The 22,122-nt window shown below is 40.2% G+C and overlaps 1 protein-coding gene across 1 annotated transcript in view; it reads right to left on the minus strand.

Moving 5' to 3' along the window:
* Positions 1-22,122, minus strand: part of TCF12 (transcription factor 12) — a 167,420-nt gene that overhangs the window by 140,179 nt on the left and 5,119 nt on the right. The window lies entirely within an intron of this gene.

Below are 22,122 nucleotides of genomic sequence, written 5' to 3' on the forward strand. Positions count from 1 at the left end.
ATCCATGCATCGTAAGGAAATGTTCAGTTGTGATTTGTTTGTGTGTGGGTGGTTCTACGATGCTTTTAGCTAATGTTTAATTATATTGTTATGGGTTTGGGGGAAAGCTGGCAATTTGAAGCATAGCAGGGAAGGGGAATAGACTGTGTAAGTAAAAGAAGAGAAGCTCTACTTGCAAGGTGCTTCTAGGAATGCCACACACACCCACACCCACCTCTCCCCTACCCCCCAAGCCCTTAGGAAAGATTTGGATTACAAACACTGGAAAGCTGAACTCCAGTTCTTGTGAAAATGAAAAGCTCAATATAATGAGCTAAGTATTATTATTAGTCACACTTCATATGCAGCATGGGGTACGAAAGAATTGATGGGTAAACTGCAGACAAGATATCTCCCCCTCAATCAGAGCCAGATAACTAAGGAACAGCTGGTGACAGTCACAGCACAAGGGATGGGGAGAAATAGCTGGGCAAGCACTCTCAGCTAAGCCTCCAGGAAAACCTCATTAAATGTTCCATTTACCTATAACCCTTAAGGGAGAGGGAGAATCAGAGGACACTTTTGGCAGAGGTGTAGCTGGGCCGTCTCCATTATCACCCAGCACTGCCCCTGCTCACAGGAGTTAGCTCCTCTGTGACCTTCTGGGGAAACAGGATGTGTCTGCCAGGCCTATGCTGTTATAACTCCTATGTCCTGAGAGCCAAATCTGTAATGATCTGCTGCAGCAGATGATTACAATACAGACAACTAACCCCTTTTCTTTTTCAGTCTCCTTTTTTGGCTTTTAGATTCTGCTGAAGAAAACAGGGTCGCCCAGAGGATTCAGGGGACCTGGGGTCTTTGGCGGCGAGGGGCCCCCACTGCCGAAGACCCAGCACTTTGGCGGCGGGTCCCAGGGCGGAAGGACCCCCCCCCCCCGCTGCCGAATTGCCACCGAAGATCCGGAGCAGAAGAAGCTCCGGGGGCCCGGGCCCCACGTGAGTTTTCCGGGGCCCCCAAAGCAAGTGAAGGACCCTGCTCCAGGGGCCCCAAAAAACTCTCATGGGGGCCCCTGCGGGGCATGGGGCAAATTGCCCCACTTGCCTCCCCCTCCCCGGGAGGCCCGGGAAGAAAATATGTGAAAACACTGTTATCGTGACCCTTCTTTGTGTCAGGAAAAATAATCGGAAGGGGGGGCGGGAAATTCCATCTCAGCACATGGGTATAGAAGTTGGAAGAGACAATCAACTGGAGGTGCTTAGGGTGAGGAAACACCCATCCATCCCAAGTTACCAAGAGTGGGTGCAGAAACAAGATTTCTCCTCCCAATTGGCTAGCAGTGGGATTTCTCCTATAAAGACAGGGTAAAATGCACTAGAGAAGAGTACTAGCACAGGAAATAATGGAACCCCTCTGAAAACAGAATTTGCAAGAAAGCATGGAGCAGTTACCTAATTCCTTAGTAAAGACAAATATAGCACCTTGCTGTAAGAAAGGTAGGAGAGAAATACAAGGTACTAGGAAACTACCAACTAATAGTCAAGCTTTTATTCTGAGTTTATTCAATAGTGTAAGGGAATCAATCTGACAACAAAAGAAACTCATTCTCTTCATTAATCCATTAACAAAATGTTTCTCAACCCTTGTAGTCTCACTCCACTTTTGAAAAAAATATTTCTGGCAAAGGGTTTTAATGAAAGCTCATTCATTTTATTAAGACTATCATATCTGGCAAATATATTGAAGTGTATTTACCAGTAAAACATGAGGAATCCTTCAAACTAAATTATATGTGGAAATAAATAAGCAAAGCGTGTTTTGTCATGCAGTAGCTTCCCGTTTCTCATGTTTGTTCACTCATTCGTCACTCTGCAATGATCTTTCTGTTAGAACAAATTAGTGAAGTTCTACTGTACTTGGGAAAGGGAGGGGGTGTCTAATAACCTGTGACCAATACTGCGTTATTAAAATTAGCTCATGTCAATTAAATGCAATGGTGAGTGTTTACTGGTTTAATGCACAAGGGATTTCGCTAAGAGGTATGTAATGTAGTGCCATGTAATACACGCCCAGAAATCAATAATTACAGTAGATATATAATACAGAATCAGCTGTGGAATTTGTATCAGCTGCCTCAGAAGTTTTAGAAATTTCTAGCAAAAAAATAGAATATTGAAGAAATCTTCACCAACCATCCTATGACAAAGTGCAAGATTTCTACATGCCTAATGTCAAAAAGTTATGCAAAAAGCTGAACATATAAAGCTTGTGAATGAAAATGCAGCTTAAGTATTATACATACACCCGTTAATAAATGCCATGCGTCTTAACATAAAACGAAGTTTAAAAAAATCTATAGTGCTATTAAAAATAGTTTAATCTACTCAGTATGGATCTCTTATTGATAAGGCAGCATAAAAGCAGCTACATTTGGTACTTCAAAATTTAGATACAAGCTAGCATTTAACTCTTATCTTTTATTTGTCTATACTAGTATCATTACTCAGCTATCTACAGGACCAAGGAAGGTAGGATATTCATTTTGTGTCCTGAATAACTGGATCCCTCATATCAGCTGATAGCAGAAAGCCATTTGATTTCTATTGAAATTTCACAACTGGATTTATTACAATATACAGGAATATGAAATATTAAATCTTTAATGGACAGAACTGGTTTCAACTTCAAAATAAATATTTTCTAAATCGCACTATACCTCTAGCTATTATATCAGATGTAACCTTCATTCAAATATTTCTTCATTTATGCTCCACAAGATGTATAAATTTAAATATATTGAACAGTTAGGAAAGCGCTTGATACCAAAAAAAGGGGGGGAAAGGGAAAGCACTGAAGAATTTTTTAACATGTATTTTTAATGAGAAACGGATATTCCCAAACTAGGATTCAAAGATTTTATCCTCTGTTGATGAAGCATCATTTTCTTTACTGTAAAATAGGGAAAATATTTTAAATTTAATCCTATCAATAGAGCTTTTGTAAAGTTGTTTACAATAATATTTGTTCTAATTTTTAACACATCTAAAGTGGTTTATTTTTTCTAATTTTTGTAATGTGAAATTTGCATATCTGATTTTCACACATTTTACTCATTTGAATCTGATCCTTGATAACAGGACACAGTTTGTGATTATGCTCTCCTCAGAACTACTTATACATATATGTGGCACTCCCAACAAGTACGTTCAGAGTTGGTGCTCTACCACCATCTCAAAAAATAAGGAAAATGTAGTCTGTCTAAACTATAACAGAAGCATGGCTTTGTTACACAAGACAGCCCTTAAGTCTGAGAAATACAATATAGCACTGGTCTTTAATAATTAAATGGAAATACTTTCTAAAAGTATGGGGGTTGTTTGTTTTAATTTTTCATTATTCTCAAAATGTAGGTCAATGTCCTCTGGCAAAAATATATTTTTCCTTAGCAAAGAGGCAAGGACATCTCTGAGAAATTTCAATTTGAAAGGTAACAGGTGAACACCTCCTCCAAAATTTCCATACTTGGGGGAAGGGAAGATTAGAACATTGTATGATCCAATCCCTACTCTCAAAGTGCAAATGAAAGAGATGAAACATAGCCATCTAGTAATTGCAGGCCATACACCACCCCATCTGAAGTCATCACTCTGCTTGTGAAAAATCTGGCAATGATATTCTACATCTTCCTCCCTAACCCATGACAACAGAACTTGCATGGATAATCAAGGGTAAGGGCCACTACTCCTGGCTGGCTGGCTGGGGTGGAAAAGCATTTTATCAGAGGAGGGAGGAAGGGAAATTTAGAGAGAAAACAAGAAGAGAGCTCAAAGATTAGTGAATTTTATTTTCTATAGCCTTAAAAAGACAGTCAATTTGATATCTAGCCAGTTTGAAGCAATAAAGTTAGATATGAGTAATTCCTGGTAATGTCTCTGTCTGCCAATATCTGTGGTTTTCCTATATTTTTAAATTCCATATCCCCGTCCCATCTACACCCACTACTTTAAAGACCCACCCAAAGAGTTTAGGAAAGTAGCTGACTATACAGGGGAAACAGTGAAACTGGCTACACAAAAATTGCTGTTAATTGTACAAAATAAATAATCTGAAAAAATATTTTATCTATGTGCTTCTTGTAACAAATTCAGTAAACAATTTTAGATAAATATGAATTTTAAATTAATGTGGTCCTTTTAAAAGGGAAAACTGTTTCTCTTTGTTCCTCTCCTTTAATTTGGATCTGCAGTCTCTTCTATATAGGTACTAATATCACACCTATTCTGCCTGCAAGTGGAGACAAAATGTGATAAAGGCTGCACTACAACACAGCTGTAAGCTCAGGTAGATAGTCTTATAGGACCTCTTTAAGCACAAGACATAGGGAGACAGAGCTACCTCCAGAAGCTTTGTGGGAGATAAACCTTTGGGCAAAGACTGGTTCATCATGTACTGCAAAATGACTGACATCTAAAGACTCCTGCCTTGAGCAGCACAATATGTGCTGCAGGGGAACAGCCTTTCCGAATAGAATTTACTGTACATCTCAGAAGCTTGACCGAAGAGGACAAGCTCTAAAAGTAATACAATGCTGGACCTTGAAATATCAGGTATTTCCTAATCGTAAGACAAAAACTGAACTATGAAGTGTCCCCTTTTGGGACTTTTGCAAATATTGGATTTCTGCACAAGTGCTGTTCATTTAGTACAGAAAGCAAAAAATACTATTTTTGCATTTTGACCTATTCTTCTACAGGAAAAGTGCCCTGAGGAACGTCCAATATTTGGTTTGCATTCCCTTAGTATTAATAAATGGTAGCCTAGCTAGACAGCTTTTGTACTGAAGTGGCCCACCAGGAAAACGTGCTTTTAGCCTTTGAACTATCTTTTCCAGATTGGCAATTACAATTTCATTGCCCATTCATCACAATCCTTAACTCTTTATTTTAAAAAATGACAGACATCATATTACTAGGACTCATTTTACCAACTTGTTCCTCATTTTCTTCAGAAACTAAAATAATCACATAGCCTTGATCTTCACAACTCTAATATGTAACAATGCTTCCCCCACAATAACAACGATCCCTGCACTGCCACTGGCATGTGGAATCTGGTCTTCAGAGCATGTGACTGGAAAGCACCTAGCACATTTTGGTTCTGCCTGTCCAAATCCCACTTAATACTTTATATACTCTTCATATGCAAATGATGATGAAGTGGTGGAATCTAGGAAGTGGGCAGAAGAGGAAGGACCAGGCAAGCCTGAATCATACTGTTGACTAATATATGCTGGCTAGCATATTACATAATATATATTAATATTATGTATTATCTGTACCATAAATAAGTATGCATTAAGCACCAGTAAATATCCTGACCTATACCATAATCCTGTTCCCTTATGCTAAGTATCCCATAGCTCTTTGCATTTGCTAGGTAAGCATTTGGCATAAGTAGATAGGAAACTTTTCAAAATCAAGATACATTCATTATATGTCTTAGTACAAGCTGGGGTGGTACCTTCACAGATGAGTACCTGGAATGCTAGTATCCAAACAAATATAAGGAAGAAACAGAACAAGTTAAGTAACTAGAACAAGCTGATGGTGGATTTTAATGATCTGTAAAGAGATGCGCAACTTGTAAATCATATAAATAATACCAGCTGAAATGTTTGGAGCCAACATCTGCATAAAGTGAATGTAACATAGCTGCACAACATTGCCTTTTGGAGACTGGTATTGTACAGAACCTTTTTCCTGTACTATGTTAACAAACCTGACCGACAATGGCTATTTGGTCTCTCGAGCATATTTCATAATGAACTAAAGTGTGGTCAAGCAACTGACTATACAATTTATCAACAGTACTTAGAACTTAATTTCTCCTCATCTTGGATATCTAAGATAAAGCAACAGGTTCTAAAAGCCTTTTACATGGGGAAACATCTCCACTTCAATGTGACATGGGGCTTATCTACCACAGTAAAAAAAAAAAAGGAAACCAGAGACATGAAAATCCCAGAGTGCGATTGCCTGCATGCCTGATGGAACTGCTGAAGTGTAACAGTCCATTGGTCCAGATAGGTGGATCTGAGGGACAGAAATATAGGTTAAACTACCAAGTAAAAATCTATGATAAAATTGTACTCAACAGATTTGAGGGCTAATGCTTCTGTTGGCAGTTTCTGTGTAAATTAAGGTCAACATTATTTTCACCTACTGATGGTTATGGCAACTAGTTAAGAGGATAATAAATTGACTGATGTCACAGAATTATTATGCAGCAACACAAAAATTAGAAAAAAATCATATCAAAAATTGCCCATCAAGGCATGGACAGAGGAGGGCAACTGAGTGTTCAGCTTCCATTGCAGCAGCTACATGAAAATTGAACGTCAAGAGAACCATTGTCACTGACACTTTAAAACACAGGTTAAGAGAAATGACAGTTAATCTGATCAGACAAAAAATTTTCCTAATGAATCGCCGCCCTTCAATTTGCTATTTTATTTAACATTTACAAAGGTTTTTATTGGCATTTGCTGTATAGCTGTACCAGGGGACCAAGCTGTGTCTGTGCCTAGAAAGAACACAATGGAGACAGGGAGGAGCAATAATCAGCAATGAAGCTTGCCTTCTTCATATTGCCAAAATGTGTCCTGTTCCAAGCAACACCATTTTCAATAATAAACAGTCAATTAAAACTGATTACTGTATTGAATACAAAATAAGACCTCCATATTCCAAAATGTGCTCTATGTAGATGACAAAATGAGTCCAACACTTCGCTATACATTTCCAAGTATATATACTGAAAGCAAGTAGTACTGCATGTATACATATACTTAAAATGTAAACATGTTTCACATAAAACAGATATAAATTTAAGGAAGTCAAGTGGGCTATTTTTCCTTCTGTAAATCATTCTTTTTAGTATTCTATAACTCTACTACAGTGCCAATGATATAAATTAATAAAAATAATTATAGTGGTTTTACTCCGGTTGGGATTCTGCAACTATTTAAGGCTATTATCTTAAAAAAAATATAATGGACATTAAACTACTCTTCATCTCATGTTACACTCTGAGCCACTACGGAGATTTTTCTAAATTGAGAAATAATGCTGCAGTGATCCCCTTCCTGCCCACCAAAACAATGAAGGTAATGGGCACAAAACTCAGCTTTATAGATGCTTCATTTTGGGGGGGGGGGGGGGGGATTACAAAACTGTATTCTACCATTTCTTTTTCAAAAGATGTAGCTCTAAAGATATAGTTGTAGTCTAATAGCTGAAGTGTTAAAAATACTGTGCTAGAAATAGTTACTATCCATTATTTACTAATGTACATACAGGAGAATGCCAAATAGCAGTCAAACAAAGGTGCAAAATAATGTAGTTTATTTCTGCCTTAAGTGCCAAAAATTGAAAAATATGTACTGTTTATAAATTGTCATCCATGCATAAAATCTCAGGAAATATAGCCAGCAGCCACAAAGGCAAGTCATCATGCTTTTTTATTTAAATATACCCAACTGATCTAAAAATCAGACTAGTATTCTGAACAAAACAATGTAGCAATGCATCCTAAATTAAGCATTTACAGCAATTATAGAAACTGTTGATCTTAAAGTGCACATGGAAAGATCAAAAGTAAGCATATGCAATTGCAATACAACCTCAGACGTCCGTAAGTAATTGGCATGTGTGACTCATAGGCTTTACTGTTTGCTGTTTATAAAGCAATATTCAAAACATAATAGAGACCACATTTATCTTAAGCTTGAAAAGTCAGTCGCAGGAGACGAAAACTAAAATACTGTTACATTGTAAGATACATTACTAGATCTTATCACCACAGAATTCCTGGCTACAGAGGAAAATAATGTCTCACTTTGTGATTCTCTCATTTGAGGTTTTACATCTTGTCCCTCATTTTACTGAGCTATCATTTTCACTAACAATGTTGGCTTTCCTAGGCAGAAATGTAAAATGTTGCTGAATTCTCCTTCGTAAATTAAGTGCTTTGGCTCTGATGTTAGTTCATGACCATATATTTATTTAAAATCTGGTATGTAAATTGCACTTTTTATAAAAGCAAACAAAAAAGTGTTGTGTCCATGAATAAAATCTTCTCCAAAGCTTAAAAGCACAGAACTTGCAGGTAAGGACTGATAGTGAGATTCGGTAGCTGTCTTGGTTGATTTCTAAAGTCACGAGCATGCTAGTTGGCTGAATACACATATTTGTATTAAAAAAAAAAATGCACTGCCCTCTAATAAGCAGATGAACGCCCACTGACTTTACTAGGTGTTGAAATTACCTTTCTGAGTATAGAATTTGATCCTATTTAAAACTATGAAAGGGAACAGTTGTTTTACAGGACTTTTACAGACATATAAACCTTATAAATAAATGTAAGTGAGGAAATGCAACTTATATATACACATATATATACACACACACACACACGAGAAAATTCTCACTTATGACTGAGATGAGTCATGTACTAAAGTACTTATTGCTGACCTTAGAGTTCAGTACTGAGGTTTGGAACAGCATTAAAGAGTCACACATTACTCTTGAAGCTTGTGGTACATCCCCTTCTCAGTGTCCAACAAAATCAGAGAGAGAAGTACGGTACTAAGAGGTCTTATATTATTTACTTTGCAGTAGCTCCTACGAGCACCATTCATGATCAGGGCCTCATTGTACTAGACACTGTACAAATACATAACAGAGAAAGTCTCTACTCCAAAGAGTTTACAATCTAAGTACAGGATAAGAATTTTTGACCAACTATAAGGTAAAGAATTTGTGGCAGCCAACTGCAGGAAACTAGGGGAAAGCTAGACTCTAAAGTAGTGCTCACAAAGGCTGCTTAATTAGAGACCAACTTTCAAGCCTGAATCCTATCCCAACTCCAAAATTCAACAGTGGTCCTTCTTGATTCACTCTCTTGCTTCCCTGCCAGATGCTAAGCAAAGATCCCAAAGTCAACTAACCACCGCTGCTTTACATGCATTAACTTATGTCTGGCTTCTATGTGACTGACAACACAATGAAATATATAATTAAAATTATTCACAACTGAAAGAATGCCACCTTCTCTAATCCAGGTGCCACTTCAATTACTGTGAATATTTGATGTTCCTCACGCTCTAACATAGTGTGTATTTTAATGGACACTCAACTTGCAAATATGAAATCATTTGTTTATATTTATTTATTGTCTAACATCCACAGAGATATTTCCATTGTATTCATAATGTGGACTAGAACTAAAAACAAAAGCTCTTCTAAAAGATATTCTGCTCAACAGATCAGCACTCTTCTGTGAGTTTAACAGTCAATTACATTCTAACAGTGTAAATCAAAACCCATTTTGGTACATCTTTCAAATGCAACTTTTACATTTTTATCTCATGCATGGACAAAATTCTTTAATGGTAAGGTTGCAGATAGGGCATCCATAACTGAGAAATTTTAAAACATGATCAAGTTCAAGCTTCTTGCCCTAACCTTCAAGGTCCTTCACAATTCTGCCACTCCTTACCAGGCCACCTGTCTCAGTCTGTTCTTTCTACCGCTCTGCTGATGAAGTCAGCCTCTATTCCCACTAGTCTGATTCTTCCAAGGATTTCTTTGCACTTTCCTTCATGCAACCCTTACAAACTGTAGACTCTCTCTCAACAGGTCTGTTTAGCCACTATCTTCTACTCCTCCAAATCTCCAAGACCCACTTCAGCCACACCAGCAAGAAATCAGTCAATGTACGACGGCTAGAGGCTGCAGGGCCACTAGGAAGAGTCAACATTTATGTAATTGCAGTACCAAGAAATAGCATTATTATATATGTATAGACTACATATATTTGTTTCTATCTCCTCAGTCCTTCAACCACTGTTTATCTTCTTAGATTGTAAGTTTTTTTGGAACAGGGACTGTGTTCACCTTTGTGTTTGTATGTTACTTAACCTAATAGGGCCTTGATCCTGACTAGTGTATCTGGGTACTACAGCAAATAAATAAACAAACAGATGAAAATGTTAAATTCTCTGAAATTAAAAACTGTGCATACAATTGCTGGCTTCCAGGCGTTCAGCTGCCTTCAAAAATAATTTTGTTCCATGCTCTTTTCCTGTCCGTTATGGGGATTTTTAAAATTAATCTTCCTAAAGAACAAACTATAAAAAATCCAAAACTGTAAACAACTTACTGTTTGTGTGTGTTACCAAATACGGAACATTTCATAGGATATCCAATACAATTATACAACTCTATAACTTGTCAAAGCTGCAAGACCACACAATTCAAAATCAGACAATACCACACAGTTGTAACATGTTAGGGTGGGGATAACAAAATATATGAATAGTCAAAAAAGGGAAAAAGCAACAAGATCAGGTGGAACATTATTTGAGCTCTCTGCCTTCTTTACCCAAAACATATCAAGTAAAGGGATCCAAATTTATTTGAATTCATATAATTGCTGTCTATGTCAATGAGCTATTCTGTCTTTCGCTGCTAAGTCAGACAGTTCCAAATACCGCTGCTCTATTCTGGGCATAAACCTACTTCTTCCTTCCCCTTTTTGAATACAATGTAACAATGAAAATAGCTAACATTGAAAGGAACTTCGTTGTTCAGAATTGTGGTTCTGAGGAGTAGCCATCTATCCTGTAATCCACAGAGTAAAAACTAGTTAGGATAGTATATTTATTAAGTATGATCTGCAAAGGGAAGATTAAAGTTAGGGTGATCCTGAGCTGCAAAATTCAAAATCCAATTTTTCAACATCTGAATCTAAAGTTCTGGTTTGTGCCCATCTCCACTCAAAATTCATTTACCCAGATCAGTGTACAGACTCCCCATCACTAACCGAGGCAGGGGAAGCTCTCCGAAAAGAAATGCTTAAAAAAAAAAAAAAACCTTCCCATCCAACACCCCAGGCTAAATTCTCTTGAACTTCCTGGTTCACAAACATATCCCAGGAGGCAGCATTCTGAGACACCAGATACTATGGGTTGCAATGAGTCCTTTAGTATCAACATCGTCAAGGAAAAATGCACTGAATCTGGGATATTCTTAGCAAGTCAGTAGATGCAAGGATAATTTTGAACAGGATTGTTAACTGTACAGTCCCTCCAAATAAATAAAGAGGCAAGACTTGCTTGTGATAAATATAAAGGGGATTCTTTATTGAGGATAATAGATAGAAACCGGTCTCTATAGTTCTCCCTGGTTCCTAATCGAACTAAACAAAGCATCTTCCTGTGCAGTTAAAGAAAGAACTTCGGACTGCATTATATTAACCTCTTTCTATGATGAATGCTCCTCCCTCCACCCCACCATCAAGTCATTGTTTTTTCCTTTAACTCTGCACTTCACCTTCAAAGTTTTCTTGCCCTTCCAATCTTTAACATAGCAAAAAATATCAAAATAAAACAAATTTCAATCAAATTTAATATAAAATGTACAAATTTCTGCCATTGCGGTTATTTAATAATTTGCCTTCACACAGAAAAAATATTTTTTGGAGATGGGGGAGGAAGAAGAGGAATAAGAACAAAACCATGAAAGTGTGACCTAAAAAGACTGTTGTTCTTCGAGATGCGTTGCTCATATCTATTCCAATTAGGTGCGCGCGCGCCGCGTGCACAATCATCGGAAGATTTTTACCCTAGCAACACTCGGTGGGTTGGCTGAGGCACCCCCTGGAGTGGCGCCTTTACGGCTATATACCCCAGCCGACCCAGCGACCTCTCACTTCCTTCTTGCCGGCTACTCCAACAGAGGGGAAGGAGGGCAGGTTTGGAATAGATATGAGCAACACATCTCGAAGAACAACAGTTACAAAGGTGAGTAACCGTCTTTTTTCTTCAAGTGCTTGCTCATATCGATTCCAATTAGGTGACTACCAAACCTTACCTAGGCGGTGGGGTCTGAGTGAGATGTCGCAGAGTGCAGAACCGCTGAGCCAAATGCCGCGTCACTGCTGGACGAACGCATAGTGGGAAGCGAAGGTATGTACTGATGACCAAGTTGCTGCCCTACAGATCTCCTGTATGGGTACATGAGCCAGGAATGCGGAGGACGAAGCTTGAGCCTGAGTGGAGCGGGTAGTAAGGTGCGTAGTTGGGACGCCAGCCAAGTCATAGCACGCACGGATGCATGATGTGATCCAGGACGAGATGCGCTGGGTGGAGACCAGAAGGCCCTTCATCCGGTCTGCCACAGCTACGAACAGCTGGGTCGTCCTCTTAAAAGGTTTCGTTTGTTCGATGTAAAAGGCGAGGGCCCTGCAAACATCCAGGGAGTGCAGCTGCTGTTCTCGTCAAGAAGCGTGCGGCTTCAGACAGAAGACCGGAAGGAATATGTCTTGGTTGACATGGAAGGCAGACACCACATTAGGAAGGAAGGTAAGGTGTGGTCGCAGCTGTACCTTGTCCTTATGGAACACCATATATGGTGGGTCTGACGTGAGGGCTCTAAGCTCCAACACACATCTCACCGAGGTGATGGCTATGAGGAAGGCTGTCTTCCAGGAAAGGTACAGGAGCGAGCAGGTGGCCATCGGCTCAAATGGGGTACCCATGAGTCTGGATAGGACCAGGTTGAGGTCCCACGTAGGGGCCAGATGCCGAATTTGCGGATACAGACATTCTAGTCCCTTGAGGAACCTGCTGACCATGGGATTGGAGAAGACCGAGCACCCATTTTCGCCCGGGTGGAAGGCCGAAATCGCTGCTAGGTGTACTCTGATGGGTGAAACTGCCAGGCCCTGCTGTTTCAAGGACAAGAGGTAGTCTAAGATGGTAGGTACTGGCGCCTCCAGGGGGGCAGTATTGCTCAGAGCACCCCAGCAGGAAAAACAACCTCATAGAAGGCTTTCTGCTACCCAAAAGTACCTGCTGCACTGAGCAGGAGCAACGCAGTTCAGATTGAGTTAGCCATGCAACATCCAAGCTGTGAGGTGGAGGGATTGTAGGTCTGGATGACAGAGTCATCCGTGTTCCTGAGTGATCAGGTCCGGCCACAACGGAAGTGGGATTGGGGTGGTCACCGACAGATCGAGGAGAGTGGTATACCAATGCTGCCTGGGCTACGCCGGTGTGATCAGAATTAAACGGGCCCTGTCTCTGCACAACTTGAGAAGGACCCTGTGGAATAACGGGAATGGAGGAAAGGCGTAATACAGGTGGTCTTTCCACGGTATCAGGAAGGCGTCCGACAGGGAACCGTCCCTGGAGAGAGCAGAACACCTGGCACTTCCGAGTCTCGCGTGCGGCAAATAGGTCTATCTGGGGAAACCACCACTTCCGGAAAACAGAGTGGATGACGTCCGGGTGAATCGACTACTCGTAAGCCTGGAAGGACCTGCTGAGGCAGTCCGCCAAGGTGTTCTGGACTCCTGGGAGAAACGACGCCACTAGGTCGATCGAGTAGGCTATGCAGAACTCCCACAGGTGAATGGCTTCCTGACAGAGTGGGGACGATCGCGCTTCCTCTTGTTTGTTGATATAAAAAATGGCCGTTGTGTTGTCTGTAAGAACTGCAACACAACGCCCTGAAGGTGCTTGCGGAACACTTGGCATGCCAGGCACACCGCTCTCAGCTCCCATACGTTGATGTGTAGGGATATCTCTTGTGTAGATCAAAGGCCCCGCGTGCGCAGGTCTGCAAGGTGGGCGCCCCAACCCAAAGATGATGCGTCCGTGGTTAGGACCAGGGAGGGCTGCGGGGCATAGAATGGTACCCCTTCGCATACTGAGTTGGGGTTCAGCCACCAGACCAGGGAGGTTAAGACTTCCTGCAGTACCGTGACCACTGTGCCCACGTTGTCCCGGCCTGGGCGGTATACGGTTGAGAGCCAGGCCTGAAATGGACGGAGGCACAGTCTGGCATGTCTGGTCACGAAGGTGCAAGATGACATGTGTCCCAGGAGACGGAAGCATGTGAGTGCTGTCGTGGTCGGGAAGCTTTGGAGGCCATGGATAATGCTCGCCATGGACTGGAAGCGGGCATGCAGTAGGCACGCACGGGCAGGTTTTGAATCTAGGACTGCTCCGATGAAGTCTATTCTTTGGGTCGGCCCCAAAGTGGACTTTTTGAGATTGAGCAGCAGACCCAGCTGTCTGAACAAGCTCATGGTGAACTGAACATGAGTTTGCACCTGGTCCTTGAAGCAACCCCGAATGAGCCAGTCATCGAGGTACGGAAACACTTGGATCCGATGTCGACGGAGTGAGGCAACTATGATGGCCATGCACTCTGGGTACGTCTTCACTACACGCCATTTCGGCAGGTAGCAATCAATTTAAGACGCGATAAATCGATCCCCAAACGTGCTCACCGTTGACTCCTGAACTCCACCAGAGCGAGCGGCGGTAGCGCAGTCGACAGGGGAGCCGCAGCCATCGATCTCGTGCTGTGTGGACCCCAGGTAATTTGATCCAAGATACTTCGACTTCAGCTACGCTATTCGCGTAGCTGAAGTTGCGTATCTTGGATCGATCCCCCCCCCCCCCAGTGTAGACCAGCCCTTTGTAAAGGCCCTTGGTGCCGTGGATAGGCCGAAGGGAAGGACAGTAAATTGGAAGGGTTGTTGGTTGACCACAAAGGAAACACCTGTGCGGCGGGTAAATCGCTATGTGGAAGTACACATCCTTCATGTCAAAGGCGGCGTACCAGTCTCCAGGGAAGGAATAATGGTCCCCAGGGAAACCACGCAAAACTTCAACTTTACCATGAATTTGTTGAGTCCGCACAGGTCCAGGATGGGCCATAGCCCACTCTTTGCCTTGGGAACTAGAAAATAACATGAGAAAACCCCCATACCCCTGAGCTCCCTTGGAACCTCCTCTATTGCTCCGATAGCTAGGAGTGTTTGCACCTCCTGTAGAAGGAGTTGCTCGTGAGAGGGGTCCCTGAAGAGGGACGTGGAGGGAGAGGGGAAACAAATTGAAGATAGTATCCACTTTCCACCATACGTAGGACACAGCAGTCTGATGTTATACGGGACCACACAGGGACGAAATAGAAGAGGCGGCTGTTGAAAGGCGGGGAAGGATCCTGGTGCTCCGCCTTCGGGCGCACCTTAAAAAAAAAAAAAATTTTTTTTTTTGGACCCCGATGATGGTTGGGGGGGCGTGGGGAAGCTGGTTCTGGCCTGTCTGAGGATCAGACTGTCTCCGCCTACCACCTCGTCTGCGTCTTCTAGAGAAGTCCTGTCTCGGCCGGAGATTAGGGTAGGTGCACTGGGGTTGGGGTTGGAAAGGCCTACATTGCCTCACCGGGGTATGCATGCCCAGTGAACGCATGATGACCTGGTTGTTCTTCAGACTCTGAACTCTGGAGTCAGTCTTGTCCGAAAACAGACCATGGCCATTGAAGGGTAGGTCCTGAATAGTCTGCTTGAGTTCCGGTGGGAGACCGGAGACCTGTAGCTCCTTTAGTCCGTGGCGTGAATGCCTTGCAAATGCAGCACTTATCGGACTGATGGGATTCCCCCAGGACTTCAAACAGGAGTCGTGGAGGTCTCCCGTAGGCATCGGCTTAAGGCAGGCCGAGCACGGTTTGAAACCCGGAGACCTAGGCATCAATCCGGGTACCAGGAGGGAGGGAAGGGGAGGAGTCCCTTACCCCCAACTACTATTTACACAAAAAAACAATTACTATTTACTACTAAAGAGTAGTAGTTTTCTACATTGGAAGCCAGTGCACAGCAAGTGAGGGTGTAAATTTACAGCGCAATAGCCTCTCTGCACTAACTCCCTGTGTGGACATTCTTACTGAGCGCTCAGGCAGTTTAGCTTAGAATACTTTGCAGTGTAGTAGAATAAAGCACACAAAGGAACACTTTGTGTGCACTGTCCACACAGGGAGTTAGTGCAGAGTACCTAGTGCACTATAAATTCACACCCTAACTTACATGTAAACTTAGTGTACAGCATCACAAGCCCGTAGGCTAAAACACTTAAAATATTAGACAGTTGGAATTTGACAGGCTGCAATAACATGCACAGAAAATGAAAAAAAATTGAATGAAGACTGAAAAGTAAATGAATTTTATGTACCTGTGATGAAAGCCAAAACATCTTTATTGAAAAAACAAAGGCAAGATATAAAAAAGAATTATGAAATTATCTTTGAATCACCAGTAAGCTTTACATATTTTTCTGTTTGGAAGGATAATAGTTATTATGTAGATCTCTAAGCAACTGCCTCATGGGGTAGTTACATCACTAGTATCAATCAAAAAAATTATCCTTTCCTCCCTTCTCGCTAGAAAGGAGCATGGCGCCTTCAGACAGACTGAAATTTAAAATACTACAGCTTCACCCAGCTGATCCCATGCACTGGAACACATCTACAAGTGCCCAGGGATGGCAGGAGTCACAGGAGAGAAATATACCCTTTCGGCATTTCATGCACTGATGAGCCTCATAACAGATAAAAATACCCTACAGCCAGTTAAACTGACATGTTGTAACAAAGAGGAAATGCAAGATTTAAAAATTTCGTCCAAGTACTATTTATTCCCCCTTTTAGGGTTGAGGGAGTTTTATGTTACTACTGACACACAATTTACCTGGAGCAGATCAGACTACATTAACCTTAATTACAACCAAAACTAAAATGGATCTTTTTAATCCAAAGCAGATTTATCAGAATTATTATCCTCCTCATGTTATTTTTTATATAAAGCTGTACACACTTAAATTCCTAGATTGGCAATTCAAAATATTTAGTATAAGAGGCTCCAACATTATTAACAAAGCTTCCTATACAAATTATTTTCTCTGATTAATATACAATAAAATCAATGACACATTCCATCATCATTACCTCACACAGACTGCCAAGGTTCAGAATTCCACAATGGACTGGAACAACTCTAATCTTGCTAGGAGAGATGTTTTTAAAAGGCTGTTGAAGTATGGAGGCATCATGAATGACTGATGAGGAGATCCCAATAAGGTCTTTTTGTCCTTGTGCAACATTTCAACATATAGGTTTGCTTGGGGATTTATTTTGAAGTGGAGACTTACGATTCACTTCCATGCTACCATTAAAACATTTTAGTTGGCACAAATATTGACTTCCATGGGACAAGTGAGAAAGTGGCTGCAGGATCAGTTTCTTATGCCATTTTCTAAAACTGGGCGACAATGCAAGGGAATCGTCATATTTTGTGAAGTCAAAGACTATTCAGCTTTGTTTCACAGTCCTCAGATCTACAGCATTTGAACAAAAAAACTTCAAGGTGCACTCCCAACATTAATATATAGATTGTACGTAACAAATAAACCTTAATATAAAATTGTACTATGCCAAGCAGAGTCATTAAGATTAATTATTTTAAAACATTCCAAGTCCCTTCAGAACATCTGAATATTCAGTGGGGAACAAAAACAAACAAACAAACCCTATTCAGCACCTAGAGACAAGATGGGTGAGGTAATATCTTTTACTGGACTAACTTCTGATGGTGAGAGACAACTTTTCAAGCTTGGATAGAGCTCTTCTTCAGGTCCCCAACAGAGGTTGGTCCAATAAAAGATACTGCCTCACCCACCTTGCCTCTCTAATATCCTGGGACCAACACAGCTACAACAAATGCATATTCAGCACCTACTCACTCCCTCACCTCTTTAAAATGCAAATGAAGTGTCCTTAAACTGCTGAGGGTAGCAAGGTAGCTTAGTGTAAAGACTGCTATGAGCAGCTGTACCATAGACAAAGATCAGTATGACAAACACCTGTGACCTGCAAGTCCTGCCTAACAGATTCCACACCTGATCACCTGATGACAATCACTGATACAGTACTTCCATTGCCACAGCTGCTAACTAGAGGAGGCAAAAAATCTCAAAAGGGGGAGTAGAAGGATGGGCACCTGCTACAAATGACAATACCAGAGGATTGAGTAGAGAATATAAATATAAATTCTCTACTACATTTGTAGAAAGCCTCCAGGTACTACTGTATTCAAAAAGAGACCAGAAAATATATTTGATTGAAATATTACTGTAACTAGAAGGGAAAAACTAAGCTTAATGCATGCTTTTGTGTACAAAAACCCAAGGGTAAAAATGCCCTGCACTTAGCACTGTCACTAAATGATTGTGTAATTTAATTTCCCTGAAACCCATTAGCTTTCATGAAAGGAAAATGAAAAACAGATGAGAGCAATTCTTTGGTGTGAGCAGAATTCATTTAATATACTACCTGGGAAGAAATCAACAGATATGGTATATCAGATCAGCTCTCAAATCCTTCAGACTGCAGATAGACTGCTTTGATTTAGCAATAAATAGGATGGTCAAATCTGAGGTCTCAATTATGAATCATTACAATCTTCTTCTTAAAAACAATGTTTTAAAGATCTAGAACCTTGGAATTTTTTTGTTTGTTTATTTAGGATATTCCCAAACATTTTAAAAATTGGAAATTTTAAAAAAAAAAATAAGCCACGATTGTTTAAACAAAAAGTCTTTAGATTAGGTTGCAGAAACAAGTAAAATATAAAATTACCTGGAAACTAACAAACACCTTCATTTCATTTAAGCCTGAAACAGCTTAGAATTGAATTCCTTTTCTATTGTGAACATCAAGATACCTCAAAAATGAAATTAGGAACTGACAATTTTTTGTTACTCTGTTGCATCGTTAAACAAGCAATATAACACAATGGTGCATATAAAGTCACTACACCATAGGAAAACAAACATTTTTCAAGAAAAACAAGTTTTAGCCAAAATAATGTTTCAATCTCAAACATATATAACTTTAAACACAAAGACTAGTACTTTTTTTAAACACTGAATCATGACTAAAAATAGCTCAGTATGGATTAAAATTACAAAAATGTTGGCAATGTTTATTTTAGATTTGGAGAAGGATGAATCAGTACCCAAGTGTCAGTGAGAGATTATAAATTTGACATACCAATTTCTTAGTTTCATAAAAATCTGGGGCACTGTAAAGCCTAAAATGAATACCTAGAATCAAGATGCAGAGGTCAACAATAATGGAAATAAATAGGTTTCTACTTAAAAACCATTCCATAGTTAGGGCAGTTTACTTTTCACATAGGAACAGCCATTGCAGATCAGACCAGTAAATTGTCTCTGACAGTAATTAATGCCAGCTGCGTAAAAATAAGGTGCAAGAAACCCTGTAGTTAGGGAATAACCTGTCAACAGAGGAAGTTACCCCCTAACCTGATAGACTAGTAGTTGGCTTGTGCCATAAAGCATGAGGGCATACTCTTTTTTTTTTATTATTATAATCTACTGTAAATGTGGATGTTATTTTGAAGTCTGTCAACCTCTTGGCCTTCGTAATATCAGGAGGAAGTAAGTTTCATAAGTTAATTATACATTGTGTTAAATTACCTACTACAATTTGAAATTTGCTGCCCTTCAATTTTACTGAATATTTCCTTTTTCTTGTAAGTTAAGAAAGGGTGGAATAGGAAAGGGAATACAATCCGTTTACAGAAATGGCATTATAAATATTTTCAAGGGGTTTTTTTCCATCCCAATATTTTCTGTCCACTCCCCCCCTTTTATTTCTTTGGTCACTGCACATTAATTAGAAGTTTTCAAGGAGCTGCCTGCAAGGATACCCAGATCTTTTTTCTGAGTTGATATAGCTAACCTATAACCCAGTAACATCAGTGTAGACTTCAAATTAATCTTTCTAATATGCATTACGTTACTGAATATCACGTATCATGCTGTCCATTTAATATGGCTTTATTAGGTTAATCAAAACTACAGATGACAGTGAGGAACTTCAGAAGACTCTAAATAATTTTGGGACATCTCCAAATTTTGTCACTTCATTATTCACCCCGTTTTCGAATCCCTATAGCACAGTCTTAGCATGGAATCTTGGGGCACCACACTTAACATTCTGCCATCTTGAGAATTGCCCATTTATTACTCCTCTCGTTCTCTCTCCACCCAATTTCTAATCCATGGTTGAACTCCATTTCTCTCCACAGAATCATTTACTTTCTCTAATAGCAAAGTCCCTCACTAGAGGCTAACGGCTTTTTTAAAGTCCTAAGTTATATTCATCTTTACCCACTATTTTGTCAACCTTCTCCAGATTGGAGAGGTGCTATTTTCCTGAGAAGAAGCCCTGCTGGTTTGTTCCCAACATTAATGCTCATCTAGATGTCTTATTTTAAAATAGAGATAAATATCCATTAAAAAGGTTAACCATTTATACGATTAAAATTACGTCATTTAATTGGTTAACCGATTAAAGGGAGATGGGCTGTGGCCACTGCGGCTGCTCCGGCCGGCCAGCCCAGGGCTGGGGGTTAACCGGTAAGACTAACACTTACCGGTTAACCGTTTCGTATTTTACATTCCTATTTTAAAAGCACATTTTAAACAATTTTCTTGACACTAAAGCACTTAAGGGCTCAGTCCTACAAACTGTTACTGTGAGTAGTCCTTTCTCACATGAACAATTTAATTGACTTCCCAAAGATTATTCAGGTGCGCAACAGTTTGCAGTATCAGGCCCAAATCCTGCAGCTCTTAGTACTTATGCAGGCAAAGTTTTCACTGGCTTCAGTGTGCTTTTCATGAAGTAGCACTGTGTAAGAACTCTAGATTTGACCTGCCTATGGTCATTCAAATCTTAATCGCTGCTCTTAATTAAAAAAAGTTTTCCCCACCACTAATGTAGCTACCATGACTTTTACTAAAAAGAATTTTACTAAAGTAAGCTTACATCACCTGCTCAAAAATAATGTTTTTGCTGGAGTGCTACCAAAGAAGAAAAGGTTAGAGATATTTTAACTACTTGCCATATTTGGTTCCAAATCACCCCGAAGCTCCTTTTTGAAACACATTATTCTTCCTAGGCTGCTGAAGTGCTTAAATCTTTGTAAGCCAAAGCACAGATTTACAATAAAAATTAGGTATACTAATTTCACAGATTTGAAAGTACACATTGGCAGCAGAAGCATAAAGCAATCAAGAATGGTGCCAACACTACCATGCACATAAACTTGTATAGAATGAGGCAATCAGAAGTCCATTAAGATAGCTAAATAACTTCTAAAAAAAATTCAGAATAAATCCAAAATCCACTGTCTGGTGATCACCCATTTAAATTTGTGACATAGTGCCATCTGTAGATACGTTGACTGCACCTTCTAAAACGTCATGGTAATTGGCTTCACTAAGTCTTGGAAATTGCAGCATCTACATCTTTCTATTCGGTGTGTTTAATGAACACATTCAAAGTTAGAACCAAAGCAGCTGGACAGTAAATTTCCCTCCTCATCCCAAAAAGGTGGGCAACAGCAAATACCCTAATAACAAGTGGCATGCCATTCGCCCTTTAAACCCTAGTAATTCTGCCAGTCCTAATGATTCATCCTTGAGTGATCCAACGGCACCAAGTGATTCAGCAGTGAAGGAAGCTGCACTGCAACAAATCCAAATAGACCATTCTCTCCTCCCCAATACGTGGTGCTGTTTTTAGTTCTCTTGTATGTATTTCAGTCTCTCTTCAGATATTATCGTTGTTGACATTTAATCACAAGATACCTTATATTCTTTAGTAAATCCCACACTGCCTAAAAATTCTAGTATCAGATTAATAGCAGAAATTTCCTGCACATGGGAATGTAGTTTGTTCTGACAGGAGCACAGTTCACTAATTCAACACATCTAGACTTATCTAGTCAGACAATGCTTACCTTTGTGTTTGTACAGCACCTAACACTTTGTGGGTGCTACTGGAAACAATTAAGTTATTTTGATCTTAAGTCTCAGCATCGTTTTATAACTCCTCAACTTAGCAGGCTTTTCCCTCTCTATCACCTCCATATGTAAGCGGCGGGAGGAGAGGGGGAGAAATCATTGTTTCCTTCTCCAAACCCATCTCTCAAGATTACTCATATAGAGATATGAATGTACCTAACAAGAACCAAGAGTTTAGTTTGCCAGGAGGAGAGACTGGGTCACTGATTCAGCAGGAGAGGTGCTCATATGCAAATGCCTACGGTACCCTGTCGACAGGTCCCACAAAATTAACCAGTAAGCACATAACCCCAACAGTTCGATCCTGCTAATGCTAGTGAGGGTACAAGATCAGATCAAGA

Source organism: Trachemys scripta, chromosome 10, assembly GCF_013100865.1.
Source record: "Trachemys scripta elegans isolate TJP31775 chromosome 10, CAS_Tse_1.0, whole genome shotgun sequence".
NCBI lineage: Eukaryota > Metazoa > Chordata > Testudines > Emydidae > Trachemys > Trachemys scripta.